We start from the raw sequence: 22,594 nt of genomic DNA, 5'->3' as shown, positions 1-22,594 counted from the left end.
GGTCCTGGAGGGTTCCCTGCGGGAACCCCAGGAGGGGAGCCTAGCCTGTACCATAGGGCCATCTGTTGAGGGAGACCCCACAGTGTCAGGAGAACTTGGGGGGGCGGCTGTAGCCAGCGTCCCACCAGTTCTGGTGTCTGGCAGTACCACTCCTAGTGAGGGGTTGCAGAAGTCCAGACAGAGGGTTGAGAGGGGGTTGCGGACCCCAGTGGAGAACCTGGAGGGTCAGGGGTCAGCTCTGAGTGCAGAGCCCCCCAGGAATGACCTTGGTGAGACCATTTCTGGGCTGGGGGGAATCCCGACTCTGTCAGATGGGCAGAGGTCAGGAGACCTGCGCCAGCCAGACTCTTGTATGGCCCTTGGGGAAAGTGTTTCCCTTGTGGGGGGTAGGTGTGCCCCCCAGGAAGTCCTGGTGCGCCAGGCAATGGTTCAACCGCAGGGTGGTGACTCTGGGTTGAATGATCAGGTTCAGGGGGTAAACTCTGACCTGATGGGGGGTAAATGTGCTCCCAAGGAAGTCCTGGTGTGCCAGGCAGTGGTTCAACCGCAGGGTGGTGACCCTGGGTTGGATGACCAGGTTCAGAGGGTAAACTCTGACCTGGTAGGGGGTAGGTATGCCCCCCAGGAAGTCCTGGGTTGCCAGGCAGTGATCCAGTCTGTGGGTACAGACCCTGGATTGGGAGGCCAGGTTAAGGGTGTCCCCCCTGACCTGGAGGAAGGGGCTACTGCTAACAGTACCCCTACCATGTTGTCTTCTGGGGGGGCCGCTCCTAGTTGGGTGGTTCAGGACCCCAGAAGAGAGGGCAGGGGGAGGGAAGCCTCACCCCTGGCCCTGGTCCAACCTGAAGGTACAGACCCCAGGTTGGAGGATCAGTTACAGGTTAACATCCCTGCACTGATGGAAGAATTGTGCAGGACTGCTTCTACAAGCACCCTGACAGTTTTGGACTCTGGGGGAGCCGCTTCTGCAAGGAGGGTACAGAGCCCCAGAGGGGAGGACCAGGGTCAGGTTGTCATCCCTGACCTGGTGGAAGAGAGAGTGGTCAAAGGATGCCAGGCACCTGGGGCTACCACCCCCCACTCTCCACAGTCACAGTGGTTAGAGAGGCCTGAGGTCGGGCTCTCATCCCTGACAGTTGTCTGGGGCCACTGTGGCTTGCTGTCCTGGTGGACAGAGTTGCCCCTGGGGGGGGGAGGACGAGAGTCACACCCCGGGGGTGGAGTGGGCAACACCACTGTGTTGGCCCTGGTGGTACTATCTGCCCATTGCAATACATCTGTGAGCAAAGTAAAGTTAGGTGTTGCACAGATGGTGTCTGTAGATGTGGAGAAGGGTTCCCCATGGGTTAGCTTAGTGGGCCCTGAGAGTATGGACAGAGGGATCCAACTGGAGTCAGGAAGGCGTAGAACTGGAGCATGCCCCTGCTGTTGTGGGCCTGGGTCCTTGTTCTATCGCCCCAATCAGGGAAGTACATCAAGGTATTGATTGTTCTCCCCTGGCTTTAGGCTGGTAGGGGGTCGTGTTGGACTTTTGCTTTTGCAGGGTCATCCCCAGACTTTTTTGCCTCCTGCCTCCTATATTTTTCTGACCTGTCGCTGTTGGCTTTTGAACTCTGAGCACTTTACCACTGCTAACCAGTGCTAAAGTGCATATGCTCTCCTGTTTAAATTGTATGTAAGTGGTTTATCCATGATTGGCATATTTGATTTACTAGTAAGTCCCTAGTAATGTGCACTAGAGGTGCCAGGGCCTGTAAATCAAATGCTACTAGTGGGCCTGCAGCACTGGTTGTGCCACCCACATAAGTAGCTCTGTAATCATGTCTCAGACCTGCCACTGCAGTGTCTGTATGTGTATTTTTACACTGTAAATTCGACTTGGCAAGTGTACCCACTTGCCAGGCCTAAACCTTCCCTTTCCTTACATGTAAGGCACCCCTAAGGTATGCCCTAGGTAGCCCCAAGGGCAGGGTGCAGTGTATGGATAAGGTAGGACATATAGTAATGTGGTTTATATGTCCTGACAGTGAAATACTGCCAATTTCGTTTTCACTGTTGCAAGGTCTGTCTCTCTCTCATAGGATAATATGGGGGCTACCTTTAAATATGATTAAAGTGTAGATTCCCCTAGAGAAGAGATGGACAGGTGGAGTTTGGGATCCCTGAACTCACAATTTAAAAATGCATCTTTTAGTAAAGTTGATTTTGAGATTGTGCGTTTGAAAATGCCACTTTTAGAAAGTGAGCATTTTCTTGCTTAAACCATTCTGTGACTCTGCCTTGTTTGTGGATTCCCTGTCTGGGTCAGTTGACAGTTGGGTTGTTTTTCACCTCACACCAGACAGTGACACAAAGGGAGCTGGGGTGTGATCTGCATTCCTGATTAGCCATCTCTGCTAGGAGGGAGGGGTGGAGTGGTCACTCTCATCTGAAAGGACTGTGCCTGCCTCTGACAATGCGGTCTCCAGCCCCCTGGTGTGTGTCTGAGGCCTTGCCTGGGCAAGGCAGGATTTCACAAGAAGGTGTGAGTCCCCTTTGAAGGAAGGTGACTTCAAAGACTAAAATGGGTATAAGAAGGGCACCCAAACTTACAAACTTTAGAAACACTTCTGGAATCAAGGGGAACCTCTGCCTGGAGAAGAGCGGATCGCTGAGGAACAAGTGCTGCCCTGCCTGTGACTGTGCTTTGTGGAGCTTTCCTGCAGTGCGGCTTCTGCCAGAGTAAGAGGGCAAAGACTGGACTTTGTGTGCCTTCCATCTTGAAGAAGAAATCTCCAAGGGCTTGATGTAGAGCTTGCCTCCTGTTATTGAAGTCTCAGGGACAGCAAAGACTTCTTCCTGCCAGCACCTGGAGTCTCTGGAGAGACCCCTACTCTGCTCTGTGGTGCCCTTCCAGTTCCTGGGACCCTGAAAGGAGAGGCTGGCAGCCTAAGGACAAAAATACACGCACCGAGCACCGTGCGGAGAAAAGATCGACGCGAATCCGATCGCGGCTGAGAAAACGACGCGACGCCGGCTCCGCAGCTGAGAAACGACACCGCTGGAAACGCGACTGGAGAATCGACGCCCGGAGCAGGAGAAACGACGCGCAGCATCGCTGACGAAGGCTGAGAGATCGCAACCAGCGCCGCGGGACTTCGGACCGTCGCGTGGCTGGCTTTTTCGACGCGCCTCGCCTCGCCGAGCTGTTTTCGACGCATATACCCGTGCCGGGTTATTTTCGACACACACCGCCCGTGCGGGGTTATTTTTGCCGCAAATCAGGTACATTTTCACGCTAGCAGCGCTAGTGTGTTGTTACAACTACCTAAAGACTCTTTTTATTTTAAACCTTTAAAAAATCATAACTTGACTTGTGTATGTTGGATTTTTGTCGTTTTGGTCTTGTTTTGTCTAGATAAATATTTCCTATTTTTCTAAACTGGTGTTGTGTCATTTTGTAGTGTTTTCATTAAGTTACTGTGTGTGTTGGTACAAATACTTTACGCCCAGCACTCTGAGGTTAAGCCTACTGCTCTGCCAAGCTACCAAGGGGGTAAGCAGGGGTTAGCTGAGGGTGACTCTCTTTTATCCTAACTAGAGTGAGGGTCCTTGCTTGAACAGGGGGTAACCTGACTGTCAACCAAAGACCCCATTTCTAACAACCCCCAATGGGAGCGACCCTTGCCTAAGGTGTCGCTCCCCATGTATTAAAAAAAGTAATCATAAAAAAATATATATCCCTGTTGTTTAGAGGTTTATTCCCCCCCCCGGTGGGAGATCAGTCTAATTATAATAGGCCGATCTGCCCCCAGGGTAGGCAGAAAAGGCCTAAAAATATTTTGTCCCCTTGGGGAACGTCCCTTGCCCAAGGGGCCACTCCCCTTATGTATAAACATAAATAAAAAACAAAACTCCCTGGTGTCTAGTGGTTTCTGCCCCCTTCAGGGTAGATTGGTCTAATAAAAATAGGCCCATCTGCTCCCAAGGGGGGCAGAAATGGCATAAAAGCAAATTTGCCCCCAAGGGAGTGACCCTTGCCTAAGGGGTCGCTCCCCACACACATAAAATAAGAAAACAAAATGATCCGTGGTGTCTAGCGGTTTCTGCCCCCCTGGGGCCAGGTCAGCCTAATGATAATAGGTACATCTGCCCCGGGGGGCAGAAATGGCCTAAAAATAAATTGCCCCCCTGGGGAGCAGCCCTTGCCCAAGGAGCCACCCCCCTTATGTGCAAGTATAAAAAAAAAATCCCTGGTGTCTAGTGGTTTAGGTAGGCCGATCTGTCTAAAAATGGCCTAAAAGTAAAATTGCCCCGAGGGAGCGACCATACTCCCCACATGCATAAAACAAAAAAAACAAAAACAAAAAAATGATCCCTGGTGTCTAGCGGTTTCTGCCCCCAGGGGGAAATGGGCTAAAAATATATTGCCCCCCCCAACCTAGGGAGTGACTCTTGCCCAACGGGACGCTACCCTTATCCTATAAACAAAAATAAAAACTCCCTGGTGTCTAGTGGGCATTTCTGCTGCCTGATTGCATCGCAATCGGGCAGCAGAAATGCTGAGAGAGACTTGAAAGGAGAGGAAAGACCTTTCTTCTCATTTCATGCCTCTCTCACCCCCTCCACGTGATCGAAGGAGAAATGCTTTTGTATTTCTCCTCCAAACCGCTCTGGAAGCTGATCTTCCAGCGCGGTGGGGGCAGTCTCTAATGAGGTCAGCGTGCAATTGCGCGCTGATGTAATCAGACGCCATGGAGGTGTCGGGGGGCAGGAGTGGAAGGGATTCCACTTCCACCCCTGCCAAGGGGAGGGAGGTGCCAGGCCCCCGGGGGGAGTGTTAGTGCTTCCCCTGTGGGCCCCTGTTTGGGTGTAATGGTTACGTCCTGGGCACCTGAGCGGTGCTGCCCAGGACGTAACCATTACGTCCACAGCACCCGAGGGGTTAAAAGAACAATACAATTGTGGCTGCAGGCAGCAACAGCCTTGATTATTGCAACATTACTAGAATATCTCAGACATGGCTTCCTTCAGAGCCCACAGCTAGATATAGTACAAGTAAACAACACTACAAAATGAATCCCATTTTGACAGTTTTATGAAAAGAAACAAACGCAGAAAAGAAAAAGAAAAATACATGCTGGGAACTTATCTGTGCAACTTTTAAATGCTCCATTTTATTCATCTGTCATTGCACACAGGCAAAGGCCCATAAAAATAATTTTGTAGCTAATTATGCTAATGTAAACACACAAAATAAACACTATTTTTAATTATTAACTCAACTCTGACAATGATCCAGGGCTCTATGGTTACCTATGCTAATTGTGGGTGGTGTACACATTGGCAGAGACCTAGTCCAAAAGAAACTTGCACTTGGTAGTAAGTGAGAAACCTTTCATTTAGGAATGAGTCTCCCACTGTCCACCATCCCCCTGAAAGTTAGCTATTGACATATTGTTTTTGATGTCTCTGAATGACTTCATTGACCAAAGTGGAATATCAGAACTAAATGGAGGCTTTTTAGGATGGCTTTGAATACCCTCAAAATGTTCCATCTGTCTGAATAGATGTGGGAAGCTTGTGCTTCACATCATTAACTTCTTGGGTGTAGCATCAGGAGGGAGTGTTAAATTCTTCTCCCAGATATTATCAGGATTGAACCAGTGTACTACGTTTTGTAATTGTGTTGGCACATTGTTAGAAATGGGGTCTCTAGTTGGCAGAGATAGTCACCTTTGTCCAAATAGGGACCACAATCCTATTCAGGGAAAGTCACACACAATCCAAATTATCCTGTGCCCACCCTCTGGTAGCTTGGCACTGAGCAGTCAGGCTTAACTTATAAGGCAATGTGTAAAGTATTTGTAGAGTAAATCATACAGTAACACAGTGAAAACACCACAAACATACACCACACAGCTTAAAAAAAATATATATTTATCTGGTTAAATTAAGGTCAAAACGATAAAGGATCAATAAGCAAAAGTTGAGATATCACTTTTGCAAGATTAAAAAGAGTATTAAAACTAAGAAATCAACAGTTGTCTCCTGTTTGCACAAAGTAGCTGATTCCATTTAAAAAATAACACGCTCAGAGACTGCAGAGGAGGAGATCCGTGGAAAAATAGGGTGTGCGTCAGAATTTCAAGTTCTGCACAGACAATGCATTGTTACTTTACACGCTGCAAGGGGCTTTGCGTCAATTTCTGGCACGCAGTCGTGGTTAGTCACTGCGATGCAGGGATCTTTTTTATGCTCAGGGACGGTAGGGGGAAATCCTGAGCGTGCGGGATGCAGTCACAAGCGTTGTGTTGATCTGGTATGGCGATGTGTTGAATTTTCCGTCACACGGTAGGCCTGCATCGATTCTTCACTCGGGAAGTCGGGCTGCATCGTTCCGGTTCAGCTGTATGTCGATCTGGTAGGGCTGTGTGTAGTTCCTGTTCGGCTGTGTGGTGATTTTCTTGTTGCAAGGCAGACTGTGCATTGTTTCTGGCAGGCTGTGCATCAATTTTCCACGCACAAATAGTTTCCTGAAGAGATGAAGTCTTTTTGGGCATGAGACTTCAGGAAACAGAGACCAAGCCCTTGGAGAGCACTTCTTAGCAACATCAGAGGGCAGTGGGCAACAGCAGGGCAGCAGTCCTTCTCAGTAAAACAGTCCAGATGAGTCTTTTGGGCAGCCAGGCAGTTCCTCTGGACAGGTTGTAGGTTCAGGTCCAGAAGTGTCTGATTTGGTGGGGCCAGGTACCCAGTTTATAGACCCAAAAATGCCTTTGAAGTGGGGGAGACTTCAAAGAGTGGTTGTGAAGTGCACAAGATTCCCTTTCAGTACAGGTCTGTCTGCCAGGGCCACAGTAGGCGGTAGGCAGTCCATTGTGTGAGGGCAGGCCACTAGCTTTGAAATAGCCCTCCACCCTTGCAGCCGAGGAAGACCCATTCCGTATGCAGATGAGTGCTGGTGTGACTGAGTATCCTGTGTTTGTGGTTATCTGGGTAAAATGCACAAGGAGCTGTCAACAGACGGACAGGTTTAATCCATCGTTTTTTTGCTTACCACGCCACCCCAGTTTGGACCCAGCCTTATGCAAATCAGTCTTGACCCTGTTCCTCATGGGAACAATCCAGCTCGAACTGCCAAGACATGTCCTCCCTGGACCGGAAACAAGCATCCTACGACCGGTTTCAGGGTATCACCCTTCATCAGCTAGGCTAGCTTGAATCCAGTGGCGCAGTGAACATGGGACCCACGCCTGGGCATACCCTTCCCACTTCGGGCAACAAATGCAAAAAGAACAGATGATGGACAGAATGCTGAACAATGCAAACATTCGCCCCCAGTTACAAAAATCTGGGTTTAATCCATAGTTTTTTTGCTCACTATGGTTCCCCAGTTTGGACACAGCCATATGCAAATCAGTTTTGACCCTGTCCCTCATGAGAATAGTCCAGCCTGAACTGCCAAGCCAGGTCCTCCAGGTGATGGGGGCGAATGTTTGATTTGTTCTGCATTCCTTCCATCAACTGTTATTTTGCACTTTCTAAAAGTGGTATTTCTAAAATAGTAATATAAAATCCAACCTCACCAATAAGCAGGAATTTCTATTGCCGTTCTGGCCATACTAAATATGACCTGGTTACTCATTTCTGATCAGAATCCACCACTCAAACAGTATATAAAGGTAGTCCTAATGCTATTCTATGAAAGGAGAAGGCCTCACAGTAGTGGAAAATGAATGTAGGAGTTTTCCACTATCAGGACATATAAAACACTCATGTACATGTCCTGCCTTTTACCTACATAGCACCCTGTCCTATGTGTTACCTAGGCCTACCTTAGGGTTGACATATATGTAGAAAAGGGGGAGTTTAAAGTTTGGCAAGTACTTTTAAATGCCAAGTCGAAGTGGCAGTGAAACTGCACACAGAGGCCTTGTAATGGCAGGCCTGATGCATGGCCAAGGGGCCATTTATGTGTGTGGCACAACCAGTGCTGCAGGTCCACTTGTAGCATTCAATTTACAGGCCCTGGGCACATGTAGTGCACTTTACTAGGGGCTTACAAGTAAATCAAATATGCCAGTTGGGAATGAACCAATGTTACCATGTTTAAGGGAGCGAGCATATGCACTTTAGCACTGGTTAGCAGTGGTAAAGTGTGCAGAGTCCTAAAACCAGAAAAAACAGTCTCAGAAAAGTGGAGGGAGACAGGCAAAAAGTTGGGGGCTGACCACACTAAGGCTATCAGGTCTATCATGTGTCCCCCCAGCTGAAAGTGGGGAGTGCTACCCAACCCCTTAGGAACTCTATTCGCTAAGGCAGAAGTATCTGGAGAGACCATTAGCATTGGAGTGGTCAGTACCCGGGCGATGCTCCACCGTAAAGTCAATCCCCTGTAGGGAAATGGACCACCTCAGGAGTTTAGGATTTTCACCTCTCATCTGCATGAGCCATCTGAGGGGCCTGTGGTCTGTCTGAACCAAGAAATGAGTCCCAAACAGGTAGGGTCTCAGCTTCTTCAGTGCCCAGACCACAGTAAATGCTTCTCTTTCTATGGCGCTCCACCTCCGCTCCTGTGGTAATAGCCTTCTGCTAATAAAGGCTACTGGTTGGTCTAGGTCCTCCTCATTCAGCTGTGCTAAAACTTCCCCTATGACATGCTTTTGAAGCGTCTGTCTGCACAATTAAATCCTTGGAATAGTCAGGGGCCCTGGGCATGGGTGCCATGCACATGGCTTCCTTTAGACAGTCAAAGGCTTTCTTACAAGCCTCTGTCTAGTTCACCAACCTAGGCTGCTTTTTGGAAGTAAATTCTGTTAAGGGGATCACTATGGTGCCATAACCCTTAGCAAACCTACAGAAGTATCCAGTGGGGCCTAAAAAGGCTCTCACTTCTGTTTGGGTTCTAGGTGGTTGCCAGGCCGTGATTGTCTCAATCTTGGACTGGATGGGCTGCATCTTGCCACCACCTACTAGGTGTTCCAAGTATACCACAAAACACTGCCCAATCTGGCACTTACTGGCCTTGATTGTCAGGCCTGCCTGTTGTAGGGCCTGGAGCATCTTGTGGAGTTGGAGCAGGTGTTCCTCCCAGCTGGAACTGTAGACGACAATTTCAGCTAACTAGGCTGCACAGAACGCATCCTTACCAGCTGGGACTCCATTAACCAACCGTTGGAAGGTAGCAGGGGCATTCTTCAATCCAAAGGGCATCACTTTGAACTGGTAATGGCCTTCAGGAGTAGCAAAAGCGGATCTCTCTTTAGCCCCCTCAGTCAAGGTGATCTGCATGTACCCTGATCTGAGATCAAAAGTACTGAGGAATTTGACAGCGTCTAGCCTGTCTATGAGCTTATCAGCTTGGGGGATGAGGTGAGCATCTGTCTTTATGACAGTATTGAGACCCTGGTAGTCCATGCAGAACCTAATTTCTGGCTTAGCACTGGGTGCAGCAGCCGTTGGAACCAGCACCTCAGGGCTGGACCAGGGACTGCTGGACTTCTCAATAACCCCGAGAGCGAGCATCTTAGCAGCTTCCTCCTTAATGCTGGCCTTCACTGTGTCTGACAACCTGTACATTTTGTTCTTTACAGGGGGACCTGTCTCCCGTGTCAATATCATGGACACACAAGTGTGCTAGACCAGGGGTGAAGGAAAACAGGGAGAAGTACTGCTGCAGTAACTGGCAGCAGTCCCCTCGCTAGTCCAGGTTCAGAGAGTCAGAGAGATTGACACCCTCCACTGACCCATCACCTTCCTTGGCAGAAAGGAGGGGGGAGAGGTTCACTCTCCTCTTCCACACCCTCATCTGTTGCCAGAAGCATGTTGACCTCAGTCCTCTCAAAATGAGGCTTCAGTCTTTTTACGTAGAGCATCCTTAGGGGGCTCCAAGGGAACTGGAGGTCCACTAAATTAGTGGCCTCCCCCTTACATTCCTTGATCGCAAAGGGCCAGTCCTGTGGTCCTGAAGAGCCCAAGGCTCTACTGGCTCCATTACCCAAACCTTGTTTCCAGGCTGAAACTCCACCAGGGTGGCCTTCAGGTCGTACCAGCGTTTCATCACCTCTTGCCTGCCTCGAGGTTGCTCTTGTCCTTTTTCCAGAAGTGTTGCATCTGGTTGCGGAGGGCCAACATGTCGCTGACCACATCCTGAGGGAGTGGCATGGCCTACCAAAACCAGGATAAACCTGTTGCCTAGGGCAGTTCTGGGGTCCAATGAACAAATAATGTCTATACCCACCCTTTCGAAAGGGGTGCCAACGACGAGGAATGGGATCAGGGGGGCCTTGAGCCTTTTCCGTGTCTTCTGACTGGCCTGGCAGGTAGGACAGGACATACAGAATGTATCTGAGGCTGTCCACATTGGGGACCAATAAAAGTGGGTGACAATCCTAACAAGGGGCCTGTCTTGCCCTAAATGTCCTTCCAGGGGAATGTCGTGAGCCAGGCCCAATAGGAAGGCCCAGTAACACTGGCAGACCACCAGCACATGTGCTGCCCCAGCCTCCGGTACCTTAGGCTCACTGTAGAGGAGATCATTCTCCAAATATATAAGGTGAACAACAGAGGCGTCACCTCCAGCTTCAGCTGAGGCCTGTTGCCTCAAACCCTCAAGAATGGGGCACTCTTTATGCGCCTTGCAGAATTTTTCCCTGGTGGGCCAACCCTCAACTTGCCAGCCAGCAAGCTCAGGCAGGTCACCTAGGGCAGCAATGTCCTCCCCAGTTGGCTCAGGAGCCTCCTCCTCAGGGACCCCAGTCAACCACGCAGGAACTTCTGGGACTCGTTTCCGCACCCCTTGCCCCTCTCCTTGGCAGCTGTCTGTGCCATTCTTCCAGGCTCCAAACGCCCTATACTACCTCCCGGGCAGCCATGGACCTTGTGGTCATGCAGACCCACTCAGGTAATCCCAACATTTCCAAGTGAGACCTTATCTCTACTTCCTTCCAGGTAGTGTGCTCAATGTCATTGCCTAATAATCTACAGGCATGGCAGGACTCACAGCTTTTTTTTAGAGTACCCAAGGCCCGCCCACTCCAAGGGAACCAGAGTTACCAGTAGCTCTGGTGGAATGTTTTCAGGAGGAACTGCTCTGCTGATACCAGCTGACCCCTGGCAGTAGTCATGCTGGCTCCTGTGTCACGCAGAGCCTTCAACCATTGCCCATTGATGATGACCCACTGCCTATACTTAGAAGTATTGGCAGGCATGTGGGCTTTTGGCACCATCTTTGCATCCGTCAGGCACACTAGGGTTACCTCTATCTATTCCCCAAAGCTATCTGGGACTACCGCCTCCTTGAGCGCTACACTAGCCAACCCAGGTATCTGCCCTCTAGTGGGGGGCTGTGCCCTCCTGGGACACTTGGGGTTGCCCTTGGAGTGACCACACTTAGTTCACCCTGGTTTCTTTTTAAAATTAGGCTGGGACTGGTTACCACTATCACCTTGGGAATTATTTTGTGAGTCTTTTGAGAACTCCTTATTTTAAAGTCCCCCCCCCCTTTCTTCTGGTGGGAACACTGACCACCTTTATGGGTGCCCCCCCAGAAACCTTTTTGGACACTCAGGTGCTAGCCCAGAGGTCCGCTTCCTCAGCAAGCTTCCTGGGATCAGTCATCTTACTGTCAATCAGGGTCTGGAGTAACTCTATAAAAATAATACTGAGCATATGCTCTCTCAGGAACAAATCAAATAAACCGTTATAATCATTTACTTTACTGCCCTGCACCCATCCATTCAGTGCCTTGCTAGAAGAATCATAAAAATCGACCCAAGTTTGGTGGGAAAGTTTGACATTGTCCCCGAATTTCTGGCAATACTTTTCAGGGGTCAGCACAAACTTTGCAATTAAAAAAAGTTAAAAAAATTAAAAATTAAAAAAATTAAAAATTAAAAAAATTAAATAGGCTTTCATGAGCAGGTATGTGTTCTGGTCCTCCTTCTCTAATGAGAGGAGTGTGTCCCTCCCAATTGCTGGTACATGTTTCCACAAGCCCACCCCCCATTGCTCTTCAGGAACCCCATAAGCCCTTAGTGCAACTTCAAAGGCATCAAACCATTTGTCAATGTCATCTCCAACCACATCTCTGGGTATACAAACCTTTTTGTCTCCAGCAGGTCCTGTATGTATGCTGACACCATCACAGCTGGACTCAGAATGCCTATACTTGTGGTCCAGCTCTTTTAGACTTAGTTCATGAGCCACAAGTACTTTCTTTTCAGCCAAGGCCCTCTTAGCTGCAGCCTCAGCTTGTTTGGCTTCTCGCTCAGCCTTCCTCTCCTCTGCCTCCATGTTTAACCTTGCCAATTGCAGTTGAATCTCTCTCTCCTCAAGCCTTTCCTCTGCGGTCAGGCTGTAACTTGAGACACTGCTCCCTGGTTTAGCAAGGGCCACAAACCCAGGAGTGTCACCCCCACTGCTATTGGTGAATCTGCTCAGGAGCCATCCTTGGACTCCTCCACCAAAACATTCTCTTGTGAATGGGCTTCTGCCCAGGCCCTCAACGCATTTTAGTACTCCTCTTTCCTGGTAGGTACTCCCATCCTCAGATCTGGGAGAGTGTCAGTGTTTATACATTTCAAACCAGCCAGTGGAAAGAGGGTTTAGTAGAGGTCGCAAAATACTGGTCGCAATTTGTGTGATGAGTTGCAAACCAACCTATGTTCTAATTGGTCAGTTCAATTTCTAATAGGGGTTACAATTGGACCTATCTCAATAATATTAATGATGTAGATACCAAATTGCAACCCACTAGTAATCTCAGCTATCACAAGGATAGTCTTCTTGTGATGTCTCTAATTGCTTTTAAATAAAACAGTTTGTTTTGTTTAAATGCAACCAGTTTTCCTTAAAGAGAAATGGGATGCATTCAAAACAAAATGAAAAGTTTAGGTAACATTTTTTATGAGTAGGCAGTGTTCCATAGGACCATTACTTACTCAAAAAATGTTTTTGTCAACATTCACAAAGAGGTAAGGGTCCCTGGCCAACCATTCCCATTTGCGATGGAATAGCACTGCATGTTTGTAGCCAGTAAACTGTTCATGTTTTGTGACCAATTAATACATACCGTTCTGATTCTGTATTTACAAAAGACACCCTAAAAATGCCCCTTCCAAATGCTAAATTGGTATTTGGACACAATCACAAATTGTGATGTGGTCATGTGTTACCGAATAGCAATTTGGGTTTTGTACATATCTAAATGCCTTTTTGCAATCTCAAACAGTCCAATTCTACAAATCGGGTTGTTTGTAAGTGAAAAAACGCTTAATACGTCTGGCACTTTCACTTGCCCCAATTTGTTTTTAATCCTGAAGCCTACCAAATTTAGTTAGCTAAGTGAGGACCAACAGCACCAAGATGATGGTGTTTTAAAAAGACCAAAGAGCGAGAAATGTGGCACAACAAAACCTGAAGGATGCTGTGTTCCTGAACCACAAACTCAGCACAAACTCCTACTTGGATGGTATCAACAGAAAATGTAGATAGAAGAAATAAACAAAATTAGTGCAGGAGTGAGATTTAATATAGAGGTATACCTCCAGACAAAGAAGAATGCGAGTCAAATTATGGTGGATTCCCTGGCTCAAGAAACGCTTTGGCAGGTCCTTTTTCAAGCAGAGAAGAAGCTATTTTGTGAATCTATTGGTCTGAATCAGGGTGGGTGAGATGTAAGGACCCAAAAAATTAAAAGGGCTGTAAAACATATTTGACCACAATGCTTCGATTAGCCATGAAACAGTGAGGAGTTAGATGAATTTGCAGGATGAAAAGAGAAAGAGCAACAATGAAGCTGCCCAAACACATGAAATCTAAGGTGTCTTTTCAAATGAGTTGCTCTGGAAAATCACAGCAAAATGTCTAAAACCTTTTCTTTTAAGGATGAATGGGCATTTGAAGGTTCTGTTGAAGGCACATTTTCACAACTGGGTGGGCTTTCAGTCCTTCAAAGGTATCAGCCTAGTTATTAAAAGGAAGACAGTCCACCCTTTGGATATTCAGTAAGTAAAATCTTCTCAGGCCAAAATTTTGTCATAGGTTGGATATCCGTTGCTGTCTTTTTCTCAGATGTTGGGCTTTGGACTCCGTGCAATGTGAAGATCATCAATAATATTTTGGACACATCTGGATTCCCAGAAAGCAGTAAGCAGCTGCATATCAAGACAGTTTATAAGTGTGCCATGGAGACATGATGTAACTATCTACATGATCTCTTGATTAAGGTATTAGTAAGTTGCTACTAGATATAATACAGTACTACGCAATGCAATAAAACATGTTTATCTGTACTAGTTAATAAAATGTATAGTAAAGACACATTTAAAAAATATATTTCACAAATTTAATTAATTATTCACATAAACTGCACAGTACATTAATACATGAAGAATAAAAGAGCAGTACTACTATTATTTTATTTAAAAAAAAATTAAAACAACCATCCTACATAGAATGAATGTGCTCAATATCACTGACCACTTAAATCACATTAGAACCAATAGGCCACAATCAACAGTGCCATACTGAGATAGCTCCCTCAGTAATGAAGCTCTGAATGGTGTTTTATAAAGACATGTGAATCCTCAAAATACTAAATAGAATTAAGGTCTGGCACTGGGCAAAGACAGTTTTGGATCCTAGCCACCAAGTTTCCAGGAGGACTTTGGCACTGCAGAGAAGTTCTTCTGTTTCAAATCACTATATTATAAATATGTAAACTTAAAGGAAGGAGCATTTTTTCTGCTTTTATTTGACTTTAAACAGGAATTCAATACTGTTCATTGAGTGGTGCATTGTCTTAAGATGTGACTTGATTTCAGGCTTAAACTTTGGAAAAATTCAAAAGAAGGCCTTCTCCTGACACCACCTTGCTGACTCACTAAAAAAGGGGGTATGGTTATGATTACAGGGGATCAACTGTCCAAGAAAAATAAAACAACATACATCAGCGGTGACTCCTCCTTGGAAGATGCTCCCAAATATCATTCAAAGACCAGTGAGCAGCCAAAGATTTACAAAAATACATTTAGAAAAGAAAAATGCAACAATAACCAGCACAATTAAATGGGGTGCACAAAACATGCATCAGGACCCAAACCATGCATGGTGTCACTGCTTAATAATTCTCTCTCAAAAGCTACTTGTGTAATGCTTTGTGGAATAACCGAAGCCTAAGCCTCCTGCACTAAGCTTTTGTTACTTATTTCTCTATAATGCTTATATCACTCACAATAAGCTTATGATAACTGTTTCTCTGCAATGATAATGTCACACATTGTAATGTAACAAAAAGGAATAAACCTCATTAAAGAGTCTGGCAAAAATTAAGGGGCACACAAAAGAATAATGAGACACACAGAAGACAAGCACGTGCAAGAAACAGTTACATGTATTTCAAAAAGAGCATTGACAGTGACACAAGACATAGAAGGTACAGAATTGCAACACTAAGAAAAAATAGAATATTTGACTTTAAATAGTCTATTGAGCGCTGGTTCTTCCTGACATAAGACAGAAGGACAATAGCTCTATGATGATTTGGGTTGGGTTGCAAAAGTAAATACGGCTACTAATGTTCATTTGGATTAGTCTCTGAATGACCTCCCACCACCAGGTATCACTCGCGTAGTCACTCAGCCCAGTCCATTCCTCACAAGTGAAGAAAAAGGTACAGCTGACCACGCACTCACAAGTGCCACTATTGTTGGTTGTGAGAACTTGTGTTGTTGGTTAAGGAGGGTGTGAGTCCTTCTCAAGAAACTGCCACAATCATCGTCAGGGTGAACCACTAAAACCACTAAATTAACATGGGCTTATCTCTCTGGTAGATTGGCACACAAGCAGTCAGGCTTAACTTAGAGGCAATGTGTAAAGTATTTATGCTGCACACAAACAGTAATAAAGTGAAAACACAACACAAGAAAAATCCCACTCACATTTAGAAAAACAGAGTAAATTGTAATAAATTATTTGATACCAAAATGAAAAGATCCACACAGTAGAATTGGAGTTTACATTTTTTTAAGTCTGTAGTGAAAGCTAGCACTTAAAAGATCAAAGCACAAACTACAAACATCTAGTTGTGCAAGACCAGGGCAAAGTTGAAAGTTATGGCTGGCTCGGATGCAAGAAGTGGATTGGTCCCGGTCTCCGCTTACCTTCGGCTTTAAAAGAAATGTTGTTGAAAATTGTTTGAGATGGTAAAGTACAGCAGAGCAAGGCTGCTGGTGGTGTCAGAGGAGGAGGCGTCATCATTGGGGAGCCACTGGCCGAAGTCGCAGTGAAGACTCCTTTGTTCAAACTTAGTCTAATTTTTAGAAGTCAAAGATCTATATTGGAACAAAACTGGAAGGCTATGGATGATGAGGGCTCCACAAGGCCGATACCCCTTCTGCAACGAGCCGCTGAACAGGATTTGCTGCTGCAGAGAAACACGTATGCGGGACCTGCTGTGAAGTCAGGCCAATGGACGAGGTGGTTGATCCCAGTTTCCACTCAGTTCCCAAAGCACTTTTTATTCAATATTTTTGAAAGTCTCAAATTTTGTATTTGGGCTATCTGGTATCTTTAGCACCACTTACAGAGGTCCAGGACTGGAGTTGCACCTCCTGGAGGGCCAGGACTCACTCAGACAGGATGTAGCTGCAGGTTCAAGGTGATTGGAGCCTTTTCTGTGCCGTAGGCTCTGATCAGGAGGCCAGCCACCTAGCCCTTGGAGTCACTTCTGGAAGTCCTGAGTTCGAGGAGAAAAACAATGCTCATGCAGCAAGGCAGACTTCTGGGGCTCAGAGTAGGCTTCGGGCAGCAGAGGTGTCCTGCCTAGTGCAGCAGACCAGTCATTTTGAAGTACACAGCAGGCCGCAGTAGCAGGCAGGTCTCTCAGAGTCCTTCTGCAGGTCTGGGAGAGAACTGAAGAGTGGGTTTGAAAGTTCCCTTTTTATTCTTCGTGCCTTCTTTGAAGTGGGAGAAACATCTGGAGGCTTCCCCCCACAAACGTGTCTGGAATCTACTTCAATCCTGCCTTGGCTCCAACCTGGTTGCATGCACAATGGGCTGGTGTGAAGTTATTTTTTGTGGTGAGAGCAGGGCTCAGTCTATTAATGTGTTACTGGTGCTGGGGACAGCTCAACCCCCATCCTGCTTGAGATGGCCTATCCAGGCACATCTACTCCTTCTATTGTGTGACTGTCTGGAAGGAACATACAAAGACCAAGCAGGCACCAAATGGCTGGGTCAGGAAATCGACATCTATCTTAAAGTGGAATTTTTTGAATTGTGACTTAAAATCTGACTTTATGATTAAAGAGGGGTTTTAATTACAATTCCTCAGATACAAAACATGACTTTCCCAAACAATCAAACGTAAGCACTTACTAAATGTAATAAGGTAACCCAATGTAATCCTATGGGAAAGATAGGCTTATTAGTAGTGAAAAACAAATGTGTGAACTTTTCACTACCAGTACATATAAAACTTGAAAATGCATTTCCAACCTTTTCATTACAATGCACCTTTCTGTATGGGCCTGTTGAGGGCCTACCTTAGGGATGACATATGTAAAAAAAAAAAAGGTGTTTTCGACTTGGCAAGATGGTTTTAACACCTAGTCGAATTGGCAGTTTAAAACTGCTAGGAGGCGGCAAAGGCAGACCTGAGACTTTTTTTAGGAGCTACTTGAGTGGGTGGCAAAAGAAGTGCTGCAGTCCCACTAGTGGCATTTAATTTACAGAGCACTGGGTATATAGCATATCACTTGACTAGGGATTTATATGTAAATTAAATATGCCAATCAGGTGTAAGCTATTTTACCAAATTTTAGGAAGTGGGCACAAGCACTTTAGCACTGGTTAGCAATGGCAAAGTGCACAGAGTCCTAAGGCCAGCAGAAACAAATTCAGACAAATAGGAGGAAGAAGGGAAAAGGTTTGAGGGAAGATGACCCTGATGCTGACAGGTCCACCACTGGTGCAGCGTGAGTGGTGCATGGGGCAAGCAGCAACAGAGTAACACTGTGAGACTCATTTGCTTAACAAGGCCTATCGTTTTTTTAAAATTCCTTTTAGACAACTCAAGATAGAAACGAGAGGTAGACGTTTTTGATGCAAGGGCAGCACTGCTGGTGAGTTTCCAGTAAACTGGGGAATTAGGCAAGACTTAGTCCTTGCATTTACTTTGTTTAACATGATTATTAATGAACATGCGTCGCATTCGACCTCTTTAGTCACATATACTGAGAGAGGGCACTAGATATGGTCGCTATTGGACCTCAATGATATGGTAATTTTACCACAGACTGAACATGTTCTCCAATTTTTACTTAATGAAATATTGTCACGTGAAAATGTAAACATATACCACAAAAACTAAGATAACGGCGGTGGCCAAAACTCTTCAAGAAAACAATTCTTTCTGACAGCAGGAACACATTGAAAAATGGTGAGGTATGTGACTACTTGGTTGTTTGGCTGTTCCTTAAAATAAAAATACGAAGTCATTGAAGTGGCAATCATTCATTCGTGTTAGTGGAGCATAATAGGTGCTTTATAAAACGTCTGATGCCCAACCCAATCTATATTTTTTATCATAGATGTGAGTAAACCTAAATCTGGCTCATTTGCTGTATTGCAACAAAGTACTGGGTTTTATTTCTTCAGAGAGGTTTGTTGCTGAGAGAGTATATTTCAAGAGGTTACTTCAAAATGCATTTCTTTAATTCCCCTGAGAGTGTAACAAAGCTACCTCCTATTTAAATATGTTCTTAATTGTGATGCCCTTTAGGTTGGCTAAAATGTTGGCAAACCACAAGATTGTCTTCTAGAGACAAAATATAATATTATATGAAGAATTCAAACGAATCCCCATGGATCACTTACATTAAGAAATGAAAATAAATAACCTGTTTATTAGTGATCTATCCAAAACCCAACAAAAGATATTATTGCCCCTTTGAAATTGTATTACTGGTAATTTGTCAAAACTCATCTATTGGAAAAAGCTTCCATATTATGCTTGGTAAATAAATTGGTCCATTAGACTTTATCTTTTCATCCCAGATCTATATAGTTATGAAAAAAATAATTTTAGATGAGGAGGTTTATCTTTAGGTTTTCCTACTGATATTTCAATCCAGGGAACGATGATTTCAAATGTGCTTGCATTTTAATTCTACTTTAATTCTACTATAAATTGTACATTATTATGATCAAAGTTTCTATGAAGTTTCCAGATAGTGCATAAGGTTTGTGAATTTCATTCAATATATTTGCTCTGGTGATCCACGGGTAGTTTTCCTGTAAAATGAGCTTCAAAAAAATTAAAAGGTGATGTATGGACTAAGTGAATTATTCTCACTCACTGCTCATTTCTTTGGGCCACAAGTTAGTCCACCATTTCTTAATTATTTCTACTGATACAGATAGGGACTAACCATATGAAAGTCAGCCCTGACTTTACCACAAAATGGACAGTCTAGCTTGAACTTCTAGGAAACACAGACAATCCCAGATATGTTCCAAGGCCTCATCAGTGAGGGACAACTTGTGTCCTGTGGCAGATTGAGCTAGTGTACTCAAATTTTCTCATTTTCTTTGGAGAGTGTCATTTATGAATAAAAGAAAACTTGAAACAAATGTGGGCTAAAATGTTAGCATTATCTTAATCAGCTTTATAAATCAAAGTGTTTCTATCTATCTATCTATCTATCTATCTATCTATCTATCTATCTATCTATCTATCTATCTATCTTTTATATGCATACATGTAAAGACATATATATATAGACTTGCATGTATATCTATACATATTACATAGTGGCTCTCACCACTGTGTAGCTATAGTTGGGACCTAGCTTACATGGAAAATTGATTTATTGGCTTGCTCATAACACTTGCGTGCCATTTCATAAATCCTACTGCAACTTGAAAAAAAGGGCTAATCTGCCTCAGCTTCTCTTTAGAACGTTTTGGGATCATCCTTCAAGTTCTGGTCAAGAAAAAGAGGGTTATTCAAAACATGTTTATCACATGCAATTTCCCATAGGAATTTTAAACTGAATTACACAAAAGTTGGCAGAAAGCTAGATCTTTGCCCAGAAAGCACTTTTTTAATGATTTGGCGTTAATCCGTTTAGTAGTTTTTGCAAATGTAAAGTTCAGAATTCATAAATATGTCAATCCGTAGTACCTTCACAGTACTACCACAGAGTATTACAGTACCATGAGGGCAAAAACATATGGGCTGATTGGCTGGCCGCAACATGAACAGAAATGTGGTTTCCATTTTAGGACTCGGGCATTCGGCTCCTGTGTTCTAATAAACAAATAAAAATAAAGCTTAAGTGGAAGGGTACCTTCACATTCTGGGCATTGTTGGGGGGTGGGTTCTGGGGAACCCTCCTCAGGTTCAATTCGGACAGCGGTATAGCCTCAGTACTCAGATAAGTCCCTTCATATGTTAACAGGGCTACCAAGGTGCTGCAAAAAAAAGAAACATTGTAAGGTGTATGCCTGTGGGCTTTCGGTTGACAACATACACAACACACCTAACACCCAGACACACACAACTACATGCTTGCAGGTGTGTCAGTGTGTCTCTTCATTTGCACAAATGCATGCCTGCATCAGTGTTCATTGGTTGTGCATGCTTGTCTGTCTGTATGGTTGAACGCAAGTAGCTAGGCATGTCCTCCATATGTTGTGAATCTCTGTTCATGTACTTTACAAAATCCAAAGCTTTTTGCTATGTCACTGCTTCTTTATTTTTCTGTTAGTTTGCCCAGTAAAATGGTTTATTGGACCCCACACATTCCCACTATGGCTTTGCCTCCTCCTCTGCTTCTGTATGTAGAGACCAATGCTTGATTTTCACTGCTATGCAGTTGCATTTTTTTTTGCACGTTGGACATGAGCTACAATCAAGGTCGGTCTGTAACAGAAAATAGGCCTGGGCATCAAAATAGAAGTGGCCCTTATTAGTGAATTCAAAGGCTAAAAAAGTGTTCCATGTCTAAAAACAGCTAGCTCTTAGGTTGATTACTGCGCGTAATGAACTTACCCACAAAATGGAAACAAGCATTTTCAATGCAACAGGGCTCGCATTTGCTCGAGTTGGAACTGTTTGCGTTGTAAACTCCTAACCTAACTTTTCTTGCCAAACAAATTAAAAGGCAAAAAAAAAAACACAGCGCGATTGCGCTATGTAACATGCAGCGAGATCGCGCTGAAATTGAAAATGAAGAAACGGAGCGCAATCGTGCTATGTAAACCCTAGCGCAAGTGCGCTGCGGGGAAAATTAACAGATAAAGTAACCAGGCTCAAAACATCGAGTCTTGTATGTTTCTAGTAGTTTCCCAGTGCTGTGTAGGCGGGCTAAACACCGGAAAGACATGACCTATGATTGCCTTTCACAAATGAAAGCAAGCAGATTTTAAAGAGCAAGCCCAGGAACCAATAAAAGAGACTGACGTGACCTGGGTGTGGTTTGAAGCCCAAAGAGAGATTACTTTATGGACGGAGCACTTTGCGCTCGCCCATAAAAAGAGAGGTTGAAACACTTCCCAATAATTTCTTTGTGGAGCACGTAACCAGTAATATGGGAAAAATCATTAAAGTATAGACGTTCACCACATTCAAAAATGGACTATAAATAACTGATGAGCCATCTGCTTAATCCACTGAGAAGCACAGGTGTGACATACTTGTGGACTCTCCCGCAGGTGAAGGTAATCTCACCCAGACAGGTATTGTTGGTTGTGGAAAAGGTGGGGCCAAACGTGACTATTCTGGGTCAGGCACCGTCGGACTCCAAATCCTGAGTAACTAGATGATGATCTACAGTTTCCAGAAATAGTGCTCGTGTGGCACGCCTTAAAAGAACTGCCACGTCACTGGCGGGTTACTAAGAAATGCTGAGAGTAAGAGAACATGGTTTCACTTTGTCTTAAGTCTTTATTCCTTCTCTAAAAGTGCACTTAAATTGTCATAAATGTCAGCCACATCTATCTAAATCGGGGGGTTGCAAGTAGGCATCGTAGGGCGGGATCTATGTCACATTTTCAAAATATCAGCGCATGCTGAAGGTATATGCAATAGATCTAACTGGAACTCATTGCAGTCAGCGGTTATCCTAGAGATCTGCACTGGCGGCTCCTCCTGGACCTACTCTCGATGTTAATGGTTTAAGGTGCTTTGGCAGTAAAACTTTCCTGGGCTCCAGTTCAGGCTTTGTTTCTTTAATGTCTTGTGATAATTCGCCTCTGATTGCTCCTTTGATTTAGGATCACTCCAAGAAAAGAAAACACAGATCGCTCTGGTGGAGGAAGAAATAATGCCTGTAGGGAACTTTCTTGTAGGGTTACACGTTGACAGACAACATGTTTTAACCAATAAAGGAACTTTGTGTATTATCAATGAAATCCCAAATTTTACAGATATTTTCATTTATGGCGCCTCTAGTCACCAGTTTGTTGTTGTTCCTTGCACTTCTCCCTTCCCTCTGATAGACAATACCCTCTTACAGTCCTCGTGCTGATGTTTAAAATAGCAGAGCTATAAGCTATTAGGTGCTGCCAGTGCAGGGCAGATGGCAAGAGGCACTGGGGGAACAAA

At 45.0% G+C, this 22,594-nt stretch overlaps 1 long non-coding RNA gene across 1 annotated transcript in view; it reads right to left on the bottom strand.

The window, feature by feature from the left end:
- LOC138247320 (uncharacterized) overlaps positions 1 to 21,131 on the bottom strand; it is a 118,029-nt gene extending 96,898 nt beyond the window's left edge. Inside the window, exons 1-2 of the long non-coding RNA XR_011194435.1 lie at positions 21,041 to 21,131; positions 20,337 to 20,460 (exon numbers count right to left, since the gene is read on the bottom strand). This is a non-coding gene — a long non-coding RNA (uncharacterized lncRNA). The remainder of the gene's footprint in view (positions 1 to 20,336; positions 20,461 to 21,040) is intronic.
- Positions 21,132 to 22,594: the final 1,463 nt, after the last annotated feature.

Source organism: Pleurodeles waltl, chromosome 7, assembly GCF_031143425.1.
Source record: "Pleurodeles waltl isolate 20211129_DDA chromosome 7, aPleWal1.hap1.20221129, whole genome shotgun sequence".
NCBI lineage: Eukaryota > Metazoa > Chordata > Amphibia > Caudata > Salamandridae > Pleurodeles > Pleurodeles waltl.
The sequence above is the reverse complement of the archived record's forward strand: the minus strand, read 5'-3'. Positions and strand labels throughout refer to the sequence as shown.